At 43.0% G+C, this 14,943-nt stretch overlaps 1 protein-coding gene and 1 pseudogene across 1 annotated transcript in view; one reads left to right on the top strand and one right to left on the bottom strand.

Moving 5' to 3' along the window:
- RTN1 (reticulon 1) overlaps window positions 1-14,943 on the bottom strand; it is a 307,938-nt gene that overhangs the window by 62,613 nt on the left and 230,382 nt on the right. The gene's annotated exons all lie outside the window — the stretch shown is intronic.
- On the top strand, window positions 4,384-4,502 carry LOC134981908 (5S ribosomal RNA; annotated as a pseudogene).

Below are 14,943 nucleotides of genomic sequence, written 5' to 3'. Positions count from 1 at the left end.
CCAGTGATTGCGATCCGGGGATTGGCCTCCCTACTACTAACCTTCTCCTGGTTGCCAGCAATCTGCCACATCTCTCCAATTCCCTCTCCAACATTCATGGGCACTTTCTGGAATGCTAGATCTGTCTACAACAAACTGGACTCAATTCATAATCTTTTAATCTCTAATTTCCTAAACTCTTTTGCCACACCCCTGCAGTTAATGACAACACCTACCCAATGGCTGGTAACATCCCTTTCAGTGGGCCCATTGCATTTCCCTGGTGAGCCATTCATGCCACAGTCAGGCAATCTAACTGGGAGAGTGCTTGCCAGGAAAGCGTACAGTAGGTTGGTGTAAGGTTTCTAGTTTTCAGAGTGCTGATCAGTTTACAACTTTATTATTACATCTCTGTTTGTGACTGGAATAAATCTGTATTAAGGGGGTTATGCAGAGTTGGTCGCAGACCCGTGAACAAGCTGACTGCGAAACGTACGTTGGGTACGTGATTGTGGGTCACGGAGAGCGCTCTCACGGGACCAGTCTCAGACCAGCAACGGAGGACAGGAGACCGGGCGAGACGGCCAGCCTGCACACCGCACGGACATAGGCGGCTCGGCGGCACTCGACGGGACGGGGAGGCGCACGGCATAAGTATCCTCTCTCCCCCTTCCCCCCTGTTCACTGCCCCCACCACCACCATCAACCCAATATTTATTTGGGTAATCTAATTTTGCTGGTTTTGAGGTGCAAGCACATGCTTAGAATCACCAACTATAGGTGTAGTGCACTAATAGTTACACCGCTACCCGTGATATTCAGTTGCCAATTCTTTGTCTGATAATTATTTGAGCTGCTTCTTATGGTTTATATACGGAAAATAGCCGTCCTTTTCTTTGTCAAGCACACAACAATTTATCATAGGTGCTATCTATGACTAACTGCACTATTACTTGTGGCATTTAGCCACTAATTTTTGCCTGCAAATTGTCTAGGCTGTTTTTGTATCTTTTAAAATTGTAAATTGAATATATAATTATAACAGTGCAGGGCAGTGGTAGCTGCAACAATGTGTGCTTTCTCTATATAAAAAGTTTACATTTGGCTTCTAAGTATCAGCTTATGTTAAATTTATGGCAACAATTGTATTGGTTATATCAGCTGCTGGTATGCGAGTGTTCATGGTTTGCACTGTCTAAACCTATTGCAGCAAAATATAGGTTTGCACTGTCTAAAACCTATTGCAGCAAAATACATATTGCTTTGAAGCACATCTACCTATATATCTGTGTGCTAATTTAGCTAATCCTTCCATTGTTGATACTATTCAATTTTTGCTTTTCTGACAGATTTAGGGGTATATGCAATAGCGGGCGAATTGGCAAAATAGGCGAATTCCGGGCCGTTTTCGCCTCCAAAAATCAATTCGCCTATGCAGTGCAGTCATTTTTCGCAAAAAAACGGCCCGTCAAAATTCGCCTTTTCTCAATTCGCCTTTTTCCGAATTCGCCTTTTCTGCAATGGTACAGATGCTGCAATTCGCCTCCAGCATATTCAATTCAAGTTTGGAAATTCGCCTGCAGTGCTTTTAGACAGCAAATTCGCGATTTTCACTCCGCCACACTTTGGAGGGTGAAAACAAATAAAAAAATTTTAAACATGTTTTTTTTTGTGTTTTTTTTTTTAGGAATAGCAGATCTATTTATATTAGAAGGGATTAGGTTTTTTTTTTTTTTTTTGGGGGAGGCACAAATATTATTTATATATTTTTTAAAATAATATTTTTTTTTTTTTTTTTTTTTTATTGCTGGAACGGTAAAATCCGGGAAAAAAATGGCGTGGGGTCCCCCCTCCAAAGCATAACCAGCCTCGGGCTCATTGAGCTGGTCCTGGTTCTAAAAATGCGGGGAAAAAATTGACAGGGGATCCCCCGTATTTTTAAAACCAGCACCGGGCTCTGCGCCTGATGCTGGTGCCAAAAATACGGGGGACAAAACGAGTAGGGGTCCCCCGTATTTTTAACACCAGCATCGGGCTCCACTAGCTGGACAGATAATGCCACAGCCGGGGGTCACTTTTATACAGTGCCCTGCGGCCGTGGCATCAAATATCCAACTAGTCACCCCTGGCCGGGGAACCCTGGGGGAATGGGGACCCCTTCAATCAAGGGGTCCCCCCCCCCCAGCCACCCAAGGGCCAGGGGTGAAGCCCGAGGCTGTCCCCCCCCATCCAATGGGCTGCGGATGGGGGGGCTGATAGCCTTTGTGTTCAAAAAAAAAGATATTGTTTTTTCCATTAGTACTACAAGTCCCAGCAAGCCTCCCCTGCAAGCTGGTACTTGGAGAACCACAAGTACCAGCATGCGGGAGAAAAACGGGCCCGCTGGTACCTGTAGTTCTAATGGAAAAAAAATACCCAAATAAAAACAGGACACAGACACCGTCGACAGTAAAACTTTATTACACACTGCCGACACACACATACTTACCTATGTTCACACGCCGACATCGGTCCTCTTCTCCATGTAGAATCCCGGGGTACCTGAAAATAAAAGATCAATTATACTCACCTCAACAGGCTCCAGAGATAAATCCACGGACTTGGCAAAAAAAGAAAGCGCATTTACCCGCACCAAAAACGGACTGAAAGGTGTCCCATGCTGACACATGGGACACCTATCCACGATTAAGATCTGTCAGTGACAGTTGTCACTGACAGGTCTCTAAGCCAATCAGGAAGCGCAACTTCGTTGCGCTAACCTGATTGGCTGATCGCTGTGACAGCGCATCGCACAGCTCCCTCCATTATATTCAATGGTGGGAACTTAGCGGCTAGCGGTGAGGTCACCCGCCGGTCAGCGGTGACCGGCGGGTGACCCCACCGCTAGCCGCTAAGTTCCCACCATTGAAAGTAATGGAGGGAGCTGTGCGAGGCGCTGTCAGAGTACAGACGGCGTCCAGCCAATCAGATGAGCGCCACGGCAGTAGCGCTTCCTGATTGGCTGAAGGGACATCAGTGACAGGAGTCACGTGATGTCCCGGCATTCGGGGAGAGGGGTCCCATGTGTCAGCATGGGACCCCTTTCGGTCCGCAGGTCCGGTTGTTCGTTTTCTTTTTTTGCCAAGTCCGTGGATTTATCTCTGGAGCCTGTTGAGGTGAGTATAATTGATCTTTTATTTTCAGGTACCCCGGGATTCTACATGGAGAAGAGGACCGATGTCGGCGTGTGAACATAGGTAAGTATGTGTGTGTCGGCAGTGTGTAATAAAGTTTTACTGTCGACGGTGTCTGTGTCCTGTTTTTATTTGGGTATTTTTTTTCCATTAGAACTACAGGTACCAGCGGGCCCGTTTTTCTCCCGCATGCTGGTACTTGTGGTTCTCCAAGTACCAGCTTGCAGGGGAGGCTTGCTGGGACTTGTAGTACTAATGGAAAAAACAATATCTTTTTTTTTGAACACAAAGGCTATCAGCCCCCCCATCCGCAGCCCATTGGATGGGGGGGGACAGCCTCGGGCTTCACCCCTGGCCCTTGGGTGGCTGGGGGGGGGGACCCCTTGATTGAAGGGGTCCCCATTCCCCCAGGGTACCCCGGCCAGGGGTGACTAGTTGGATATTTGATGCCACGGCCGCAGGGCACTGTATAAAAGTGACCCCCGGCTGTGGCATTATCTGTCCAGCTAGTGGAGCCCGATGCTGGTGTTAAAAATACGGGGGACCCCTACTCGTTTTGTCCCCCGTATTTTTGGCACCAGCATCAGGCGCAGAGCCCGGTGCTGGTTTTAAAAATACGGGGGAACCCCTGTCAATTTTTTCCCCGCATTTTTAGAACCAGGACCAGCTCAATGAGCCCGAGGCTGGTTATGCTTTGGAGGGGGGACCCCACGCCATTTTTTTTTCGGGTTTTTCCCCGTTTTTTCCCGTTTTTTAAAATCGCGGTAAAATCCGCAAAATCGGCCGATTTTCGCCCGCGACTCTGGCGAATCCGTTTTTCATTGCATATGGTGAATTCCGGAAGCCACCTTCCGGAATTCACCTGGCGAATTTGGTCGAATTGAAAAAACGGCGATAATTGCCGCGATTTCGCCCGCTATTGCATATACCCCTTAATCTACAATAACAGACACTTGGCTCATTGGAATTTTGTGTTTGTTCTTTATACATGCCTTAAATCATAATAGGCTACTATTTTTGTTTTGCCTCACGCTACGAACAAAAACAATAGAGGCTTATGTTATCAACTCTTGTTGACCATATGATTTAACCTCTGCATACCCATGTGTTTGGGTCGCTAAATTGGTGCAATGACGGTCAACAAATTTTAAGGAGGATTGTATTTGGCTAAAACTGGCACAATAACACACATCCCGCAATCAGTTGCAATCTCTGCCCTTTTCCATACGTCACCCACTACCATACCACACTGGGTATGCCCAATCCCGTCCGATCTTGGAGGCGATACAGTGTTGGGCCTGGTCAGTACTTCAGTGGGAGACCATTTGGGAATACCAGGTGTTGTGGGTCTCCAGTGGAATTGAATGGGTGTTTGCACTGAACCCACGTAGGGATGGGCATTTGCTTGCCAGATACTGAATTATCACAGTAACAATCCATTAATATGTTCGCAGATTTAACTTTATGTATGGCTTAAGAAAGTTCACAGCCATCTTATTATCAAATTGGGTATCTTGTGTGTTTTTTAAAACAAAAGTAAAAATTCTTTTACAGTAAACTCCATTAGTGTACCTAGCCTTTTATATATAGATTATTAAAAGTTATGTTTTAATCTTTTCATTATCACATTACTACTCATACAGACATCATATCTACAAATAACTCTCCGGGAATGAGTGCTCCCACCCAAGGTCATTTTTTCTTCTTTTCCTAAATCCGAGTTGGTCGCAGACTTAGCTATTTTACCACTAAAATCACATACTGGGGGCCACCCAACACAGGGCAAGGCCACTAAGCATGCGTAGCACCGCCCAGTAATGCGATTACGATCCCATCGCAAAAACCTGAAATAGAGGCTGACCCCTGCCTATGCACCGCCGCCATGTTTCAGATCGCAGGAAACGCGGGAGAGATCACCGAAAACGGCCATGACATGCCTGTGTGTTCCTAGTCCATTCCACCCAGTGTCGCATCACCGCCCCATACACCCGTCGCCTGTCAATCATGATGCAAACGCATCCTTCCAGGATGCGACTGAATCACGAAAGCCCATGCACTGCGGCCACCGCACATGCTAAGTATTCTGAAAATTGCCCCTTTGCGATTTTTAGAACACTGCATCCATCTCTGAAAAGCCCTATAAGTCCTCTCTAATTATACCCCTTTCAGACCGCCAGCTTCTAACACCGGTTATTGCACATGAGCGCGCATAACCCGCATTGCTGTATGGTCTGAAAGGGCCCAGGGGAAATATTTTTGGTCGAGAGACCCGGTATTTCAACCCTGGTAGAGATCAGGGTTGAACACGGTTTCAACCCTGGTCACTGTGCGGTGTGAACGGATTGTCGGGTTGTTGCGACCCGTTTCCCATTCACACTGACTGGACGGGCGTTGCTTGGAGATCATCAGATCTCCAAGTGCTGCCTCTGCAAGTGTCACCGTTGGCGTTACCTACCCAGCAATATGCCGGGCTGGAGACACCAGTGTAAAGGGGCCTGAGGTGGGTAGCACCGGGGAAGCACCCGTGTACGGCTCCCGGTTACGCCTCGCCAGTAGCGGTGTGAAAGGGGTATTACTGACTTATAAGCCTCCCTACTGCAGTTGCTTTTTGTTTGAAACTTTGCAGTATATTTTGGGTAATATTTTTGGTTTAAGAATATCTACAGTATAATCCCTCCATAACATCCCAGTGACCATTTCTCTCCTTTCCCATTTGAATGCTGTAATATTTCAACATTTCTATATTGCCCATTGTGACGACACGTGATGACACAGCCGGCGCGTCGTGTCGCACAGTGGTAAAAGACACGTGGTTACTTTCCTAGCCCGGGTCCTACACATGGACTTCACCAATTGCCAATATGTTATAAGTTATATGTTAGGCAATATTGTATTGTATTGTGTGGTTATTATATTGTACAGTTATATTTTATCTGTTATATTTGGTATATGTAGTTTATTTGGTTATTATATATTCAATGTAATTGTTAACTGAATAAGTCTAGGCCAGAGTGTTAGTAACATAGTTAAATCAGTTCATTGTAATGTAAGTCCCCTAGCTGTACACTCAGATATGATTAGGATGAGTAGGTTATGTAGTAAACAGGTTCTGTATGGAGCTGCAGGTAATCTGATCATGTGCACTCCATTGTGTACAGGAGTCCAAACACCTCGGCCTATATTTACTAGTATTCATGTTTGAGTCGGTTTGTGTAGTGTTTAAACTCGTCTTGTATCGGGTGCATTTTCATGCAACTTTTTGAAACTATATACGCCAAGTTACAAAGCATTCGACTTTATGGTTTTCGTGTTTTCCGATGTCGATGCCAGTCGTTTTTTTTTGGCACATTTACGGCCGTCATTGTCGTTTGCGTACGTGTTTTTGTTGTTTTTGCTGTTTTTTTTTTCTAAGTTAAACGCGGCAGGGTTTTTTTTAAACCGCGGCCGCTTTTTCACTTTTAGTTTCGTTTTTCATCCCCGTTCGTGATTGGTTGTGTTTCAGATGGTAGGAGTGTCTGTGCGCAACCATATAAATACGCCCCAAACCGTTCGCACCTCGTGGGTTTAGTTAGTGGTGAGGAGGGAGGTTGTGCTGTGGAGGTAGGTGAGTAGTTGGTTTGGTGAGGAGTTTTTTGGGCGATTTCTGAGTGTAGTATTGTGTTTGAAAGTAGTCTTGTCATTCTTGTAGTCTTGTTTTTTGTGGTTTTGTCTAATTTTTGGTCCAAGTATTTTTTATTTATAGTCCCTTGTCAGTGTTTGTGTGTGTGTGTGTGTGTGTGTGTGATTTGTGTAGTGGTAGTGGAGGAGTGTGTTGTTTGTCTTTTTATTTTTCTGTGTTAAGTGTTTAGACACACAATTATGTGTGACTCAGAGGTGGGTGAGGTGGAGGGTGTGAGTGAGGGGGAGGAGGTCGGTCAGGTGGAGGAGGTGAGTGTGAGTGAGGTTAGTGAGGTGGAGGAGGTGTGTGAGGTTGCTACAGCAGCCTCAAGTGACAGTGATAGTGACAGTCAGAGTGCTCCGCAGCCACGCACCACTACTAAGACTGGCCGGAATGTCAAGTTTAGTTATGCAAAAAATGTGGCATTGGTGCGGGAGCTGATGAAGTATCAGCGGCAGCTATTTGGGCCTGAGTCCGCCAAGGTGCCAACACGGAAGAAGACGGTGTTGTGGGCGAAAGTTGTTGCTGCTGTCAATAGTGAGGGGGTGGACAAGCGGGCGGAGGACACGTGCCGCAAACGATACTATGACATAAAGCGACGTGTCAAGTCCAAAATGGCCAAGGAGGCGAAGTCGGCTCGAAAAACCGGTGGTGGCCAGCCCTATATTGCAAGATATCTGGAGTATGAGGAGCCCATGCGGAGTGATACCTCCTGAAGTAGTCTCTCCAACCCATGTCCGGGATTCAGATAGGCCCAGGAAGAATGGTGAGCATTAACATTCTATGACCTTACTTTTTTTTTTTTTTTTACAAATGTGTGTCATGTGACGTTGCATATTACTCCCATCTTCAAGTTTGTGTCAGCAAATACATTGTTTTTGGTAATGTTTTCTACAAAAGCCAATGTAACATCTTACTTTATTGTATGTCATGTGTTTTTTTTTCTGTATATTTTCCATGTGTAGTTTGGACTTGGTGTGTCATTGAATTGTCCAGCAATAATGTTTTCCTTTTGCACATTTTTAAGTTTTTAATTTGGACTATGTTTTATATTTAGGTTATCCATGTGCAATGTTGCAAAAACAGTGGTTGTCATGTTAGAGGCTGGAGTAGTGGAAAGTGGTTTGGAAACCATTTACATGTGTAATGTCATTATTACTGATTGTAATAATTTAAAAAGAACAAAACTTTTTTTGTTCAGTTTGAGTCTGTATTTGTACCCTGACACAACACTGCAGTGTAAATTTTTTTTTTTGGGGGGGGGGGGGGGTTTGTTTTTGTTTGGCTCATATAGTGGTAATGTGTGTTTGGATTGCCACATCACAGAGCAATTTCTATATTGCATCTGTACATTTTTTCCTTCAATTACAAAATGAAGATGTGTGTGTTTTTGGTTGTTAGTGTATGTATTTTTACTTGTGTCCTATGTCTGTGTCCTGTACATGTTTTCCTGTGTTGCACTTTCCATAGTGCATATGGCTATTGGACAATCTTTATTGTTTTATGTAGTGGTTTTTTGGTTTACGGTCCTTATGTTTTTTTTTTATTAAAAAACAAGCATTTTTTTTAAGAATTAATGTTTATAAGCATAATGGGTGGATGTATCAACAATAGCATGAATACATGATTTTTTATTTTGGTTTTACAGTGTTGGAAAAAAGCAGTACTGGTCGTCCTACAGTAACTCCCATGACATCTGATGACGATGACGCTGCAGAAGCAGGTATAGTGTCCATTGTAGTATAGGGTATGTTTGTAAAGGAATGGCCATAACAAAATTTAACTTTCAATAATAGGTCCATCAAAAGAAGTCTGGAGCAGCAGAAGTCGGACTTCTGTAACACACCACCAAAAAAACATGTTGCACCAAAGAAAGCAAGGTCTGATGTCCAGGGCCAACCACAGCAGGCTACCCCACCACGAAGATTATCGACAGTATGTTCGGTCCCCCCACTCCAAATTTTGGACACACCTCCAAGACGTGAACCACACTCCCCTCATCTTGATTGTGAGTATCAAACTGAAGAAAATTAAGAAATTTCAGATCTTAATAAAACTTTTACTTAAACGCATTAAGTAGAAAACACATCAAAATATGATATACTTACCGAAGTCAGTAAAACATGAAATGGAATCCTAGCAAAATGGCCTTGTCCACATCCTGTAAAGATATATTTGTCCACTTCAGCCATACAGTAGCACATTGTGTGTAAGATGCTGCAACAGAAACTCATGTTTATTTTTTTTTAAATAGTACGGTAGTTTAACAAATTTTCACATGTGTGTTTGACCTAACATTGCCAAATACATATAAAAACATTACTATGTCTGTTTTAGTAAAAATATAAAGGTAACACATTATGGATTTCAAAGTGTTTTTATGGTGGAGTATGTGTGATCTACAATAAAACTAATGTGTTTGCTTTCACAATGAAGTAACCAGACACATTTGCCACAAACAGGCATATGTATGTATTTAAGTTATGAGTGATGATGTTGCTAGGCAGGATATCTGAAAGCAACAGTCAATGACATGTGTTCCATGTGTAGTGATTTGTTATAATTTATCAAACATATGGATAGCTAATGGTTCTTTTTTTGAAATTTCTGCTTCTAGTCCTGATAACAGCATCCCTCCTCAACAACAGCAAACAAGCAGCAGTTCTGGTACGACTACTCCAAATATCACACCAGTGTCATCACCACGAAGACGCTCCACCAGAGCACGCCAACATGACAGTGGTAAAGGCAAAGGGCAGGACAAGCAGCCACCCAAAAACAATTAACTAATAAAACTCACATTTTTTATTTCAGAGAAGAAAATTAAAATACTTAGTTAGTGTATGTTTGTCAAAATACATATAACACTTAGCTCCTTGACAATTTGTACAACATCATTAATTATAAGTGGTACAAACAGCAACAGGAAATTTGTACGCACATTTATTCTTTACCATCTTTCGAATTTTTTGGAGGAGGGAAATGTTTGAGCTGCACATAGATGTTAGCAGGAAGTAACCAGACCACTTGATTTTTTTTCTAATCATTACTCTTTCTAGATTCCAATCAATCTCATATCCTGCAGACACAATCATTGGCAGCCAGGCAGAATATGTTTAGCAGGAAGTAACCAGACCACTTGATTTTTTTCTAATCATTACTCTTTCTAGATTCCAATCAATCTTATATTCTGCAGACACAATAATTGGCAGCCAGGCAGAATGTCTTTAGCATGCAGTAACCAGACCACTTGATTTTTTTCTAATCATTACTCTTTCTAGATTCCAATCAATCTTATATTCTGCAGCCAACACAAATTACAATGTGATTATTAACTATTTTACCTTTCTTCTCTATACAACATTACAAGAATAACACAATTGAGTTGGCTAAAAAGGTTTTAATATGTTGTGATTGAATTTAGATAATTCAGTGCCAAATTAATGTCATTATTGTTGGGCCATGTTTGTGTGTGTTAAAAATGAGTAATCATTTTCTTACACATGATGCAGAAACAAAGAAATTTGACTTTTTACCAAAAAAACAACAACAATTAATGTGTATAATAATGTATATATGTGGCAAACTGTGTATTTACTTACAAATCAGTAAGCTTACTGCAGCAAACATTACGAAATAAATTATTTTGGATGAGACTAAGTTTGTGTCCCTTAAATACGATGGAGCATCACACATAGGGACACATGTATTCCTCAAGGCTAACATATTATATGTGGAGGAGTGTTTAATTAGGACACAGGTTCTCAAACTCGGACCTCAGGACTCCACACAGTGCATGTTTTGCAGGTCTCCTCACAGAATCACAAGTGACATAATTAGCTCCACCTGTGAACCTTTTAAAATGTGTCTGTGAGTAATTCATACACCTGTGCTTCTACTGGGTTACCTGCAAAACATGCACTGTGTGGGGTCCTGAGGGCCGAGTTTGAGAACCTGTGCATTAGGACGTTACACACAATCATAAAGTAAAATACAAAATAAATTACTATGTGGATTATGTGTGCTTGTAATAAATTTACAAACCAAGTTTATTATCACTTATCCAGACTTCATGCATACAACTCATAATCCAGTGGTTTCCAAACTTTTGTGAATCACGGCTCCCTAGAGTATCAGAATTTTTTTCACGGCACCCCTAGGCCAAAAATTTCCTATTGAGAAATTTAGAAAGAAATATTTATTTAGGTAAATTGTATTTATATGTCATCCTTAGGCTCAATTGTGTGGTGAGGGACAAGATTTGCTTCTGTTTGTCCCCATATTTTATGACTGGCAGCCACCAGCACTAGTTTTGCCTATTATATTGACCATAAATAATTTTAATTGGTCCTTGAACACCAATCCAAGGCACCCCTGCAAGTGTCCCGAGGCACCCCAGGGAGCCACGGCACACAGTTTGGGAACCTCTGTCATAATCTGTTGTTTTGAGTTTTTAAATAAACACAATACACATGCTACATTTGTATAGCATAAAGCGAGGGTATGTTTGTATGTCTCAAGGAGACAGACACATTCTGAGTAATGGTTTTTATTTTAAAAATGGGCCAACATATATTTAGCCTTACACAACAAATGAAAGAAGCAAACAAAACTTACCTTAAAAATAACGATTTATGAGGTCTTGCCTAACCTGCCTCCCTACGTCTGTACTCCAAGTATCACCAGATGTCTCTAATTCCTCTGCTTGCTGGCTGCTTTCTTCCTCCTCCTCAACATGTGGCAGATGTTGTTGCAAACACGTTATGAAGAAAGCAGCAGCAGAACACAATTTGAGTCACCTTCAAGGGACTATACAACAAAAGGCCACCAGACTTATCCAGACACCGAAACCTAGATTTCAGCACACCAAAACATCTTTCTATCACATTCCGCGTGGACTTATGTGCATGATTGTAATTGTGTTCAGCAGGGGTATCAGGTCGGGACAATGGAGTTAGAAGCCAAGAGAAACAGCCATATCCTCTATCACCTAAAAGACAGATATAGTAACGTGATTCATGTTAAGATACAGCAACACATAAGTAACACACTGTGGGCCAGATCTATTAACCTGGAGAAGGCATAAGGAAGTGATAAACCAGTGATATGTGCAAGGTAATAAAGGCAGCGGGCAATCTGTCCCTAAATGATAATTTACATATTGGAGCTGATTGGCTGGTGCCTTTATCACCTTGCACATATCACTTCCTTATGCTTTCTCCAGGTTAATACATCCGCCCCTGTATTTGGACAAAGTAGACGCAGGCCTACACATATCATATTACATACCCAGCAGCCACCCATCTGGCATTTGTCCGTCCTCAAACTTATCAAAGAGGGATGACTGACTGAGGATGAAGGAGTCATGGCAGCCCCCAGGGTAACCAGCAACAACACTCATTATTTTGAGATTTGCATCACAAACCATCTGCACATTTGTGGAGTGCTCTAGAGGTCGATTAGTATAGATGTGCTGCCTGCCCCTAGGTGGTCTCAGCTGAATGTGTGTGCAATCTATGGCTCCCAGCACATTGGGCATGCCAGCCAGCTCATAGAAATCTACCCTGACGGCATGCCACTGAGACTCCTGGGTAGGGAAGCAGATTGAGGCATTGATGTGGGGCTGCAAAACAGCCAACACCTGTGTGTATATTTGAAAGAAAATTAAACATGAGATTTTAGGACAGAACTGGCCACAGAGAAATTAAAACAAACCAAAAACAGAGGAGGTAGTTAGGTATACATCACCTGTGTTAATATTCTCAAAAATGAGGGCTGTGAGATTCCTATGACATCCCCAGACACAGCCTGAAAAATGCCAGTAGCCATAAAGTGCAACACAGCCAGGAGTTTGTGCAGGCCTGAGACAGAGCGAGAGCGTGCTGTCTCAGGGTCTAGGCCCAGTTTGACAAGGTCATACAGACGGAAAATGTTGTTACGATTTAGACGGAACATCTGTTATGACCATATCATCGGACAATGCGTTCAAGTTTAAACGCCCCCTAAAAAAACGAGGCCTGCGCAGCCTCCGCGGAACCTGTACAACCTGCTGACCATGTTCAGTTTGTTGGCCCTGGTTACTTACAGGCTGATGTCTGAGTCTGATGAATCGCACAGCACACAAAATATCACTGGTCCACAGTCCTGCTGCCATTTCTGAGTGTAGGTGGATTGAAATGGGCCTAAGATCCTTTTATAGGCATCCTTATTCAGGTGTGATTGATTTTTGAGTTGCAACACATGTAAACACGGCTGAAAAAAGCAGGTCTATTTTTTTGCTGCTTTTTTTAACGAATCGCAAAAAAATACGACTGCAATTGATCACTCAGAGACTAACACCCAAATACGAATGAATAGTGAATACCCGTGTTGTATGAAAAAACAGCCGCGTTTGACCGATTCACTAAGCACCAATCTCGGCAGTGTTTGGACGATTCGTAATGGTTTGAATGACAAAGTTCAGAAATACGAATGAACTTTGTCATTCAAACCATTACGAATCGTCCAAACACTGCCGAGATTGGTGCTTAGTGAATTCCCGTGTTGGGACTTAGAAAAAAACCCACAAATCGGACAAACTCGATTTTTTAGTAAATATTGGCCCTCGTCTCCACTCCTGACTGACCAGCTTGTGTGATGAATAGACAGGGGAGGGTATAACAAGAGGAGTGAGCTCGGCTGGGGGGAGAGAGATCTGAGAGAGAAGGTCAGAGAGTGGAAGGAGACTGGCTAAGAAGTAATGTTCTGTCAGGAGTTCCAGGAGGGATTGTCGTGTAGAATTGGATCACAGAAGTGTGCTGAGCTGTTTATAACCCATTCTGTTCAATAAACCACTGTTGGTTTTTCATCTACCACCATGACTGAGTGATTTGGAACCCTGTATCCTCACACCCATGAATTGTCAACCTTCTCTTATGTCCAAATTCAATCCCAGGTTTCCAAGAGTTAAACCAGCGATAATACGGACAGGAAAGTTGGTAAAGGAAGAAAGGGAAAGGGAATATTTTTGGGTATGAGGTGTTTTGACTAGCTGCCAAAAACAAATGAGCGAAAAAAGCCTCTCAAGTCAGAAAACAAAGAGCATGCAGTGTCCTGCTTACATTGTAATTACAGAGGGTGCAGAGAGCGTACTTGCGGTCTTAATTAATTTCCTCTTCAGGAGAAGCCCTGAGAGGAGATGTAGGTGGCCTGTGATGGAGGCGGCGCTGGACTATTAGTGTCTTTAGGCCCCAACTTCTTGCAGCAAAATGCAGAGAATAGCGGCCAAAATAATGCAATAATCACAGAATCATATCATATTGGTGCTGACTCTTCCCACGTACCACACACTCTTCCAGGAACCCGAGAGGCTACCCAAAAATTTGTGACTCTCGCAGAGGTTCCAGGAGAGTAGGTAAGTAGAACATAGAGGTTTTAGTTCAGTGTCACAAATGTCCCAAAACTCAATTGCAACCTGGTGTTTTAATGCTACTGAACAGTGGGGGTCATTCCGAGTTGTTCGCTCGTTATTTTTTTCTCGCAACGGAGCGATTAGTCGCTAATGCGCAATGTCCGCAGTGCGACTGCGCCAAGTAAATTTGCTATGCAGTTAGGTATTTTACTCACGGCATTACGAGGTTTTTTCTTCGTTCTGGTGATCGTAATGTGATTGACAGGAAGTGGGTGTTTCTGGGCGGAAACTGGCCGTTTTATGGGTGTGTGTGAAAAAACGCTGCCGTTTCTGGGAAAAACGCGGGAGTGTCTGAAGAAACGGGGGAGTGTCTGGGCGAACGCTAGGTGTGTTTGTGACGTCAAACCAGGAACGAAACTGATTGAACTGATCGCAGTTGCCGAGTAAGTCTGGAGCTACTCAGAAACTGCTAAGAAGTGTCTATTCGCAATTCTGCTAATCTTTCGTTCGCAATTTTACTATGCTAAGATTCACTCCCAGTAGGCGGCGGCTTAGCGTGTGCAATGCTGCTAAAAGCAGCTTGCGAGCGAACAACTCGGAATGAGGACCACTATATCACATTGGTTTTTTTTTTATACTGGGTGCAATTTTCAATGCCTTTTCTTATTATAGACACTGTGTAAATTGGGAATTATAGAGGGCTTTAAATACAACAAACGTTGCTCGACATAAATGTCACTAGA

The sequence above is a fragment of the Pseudophryne corroboree genome, chromosome 12, assembly GCF_028390025.1.
Source record: "Pseudophryne corroboree isolate aPseCor3 chromosome 12, aPseCor3.hap2, whole genome shotgun sequence".
Taxonomy (NCBI): Eukaryota; Metazoa; Chordata; class Amphibia; order Anura; family Myobatrachidae; genus Pseudophryne; species Pseudophryne corroboree.
The sequence above is the reverse complement of the archived record's forward strand: the minus strand, read 5'-3'. Positions and strand labels throughout refer to the sequence as shown.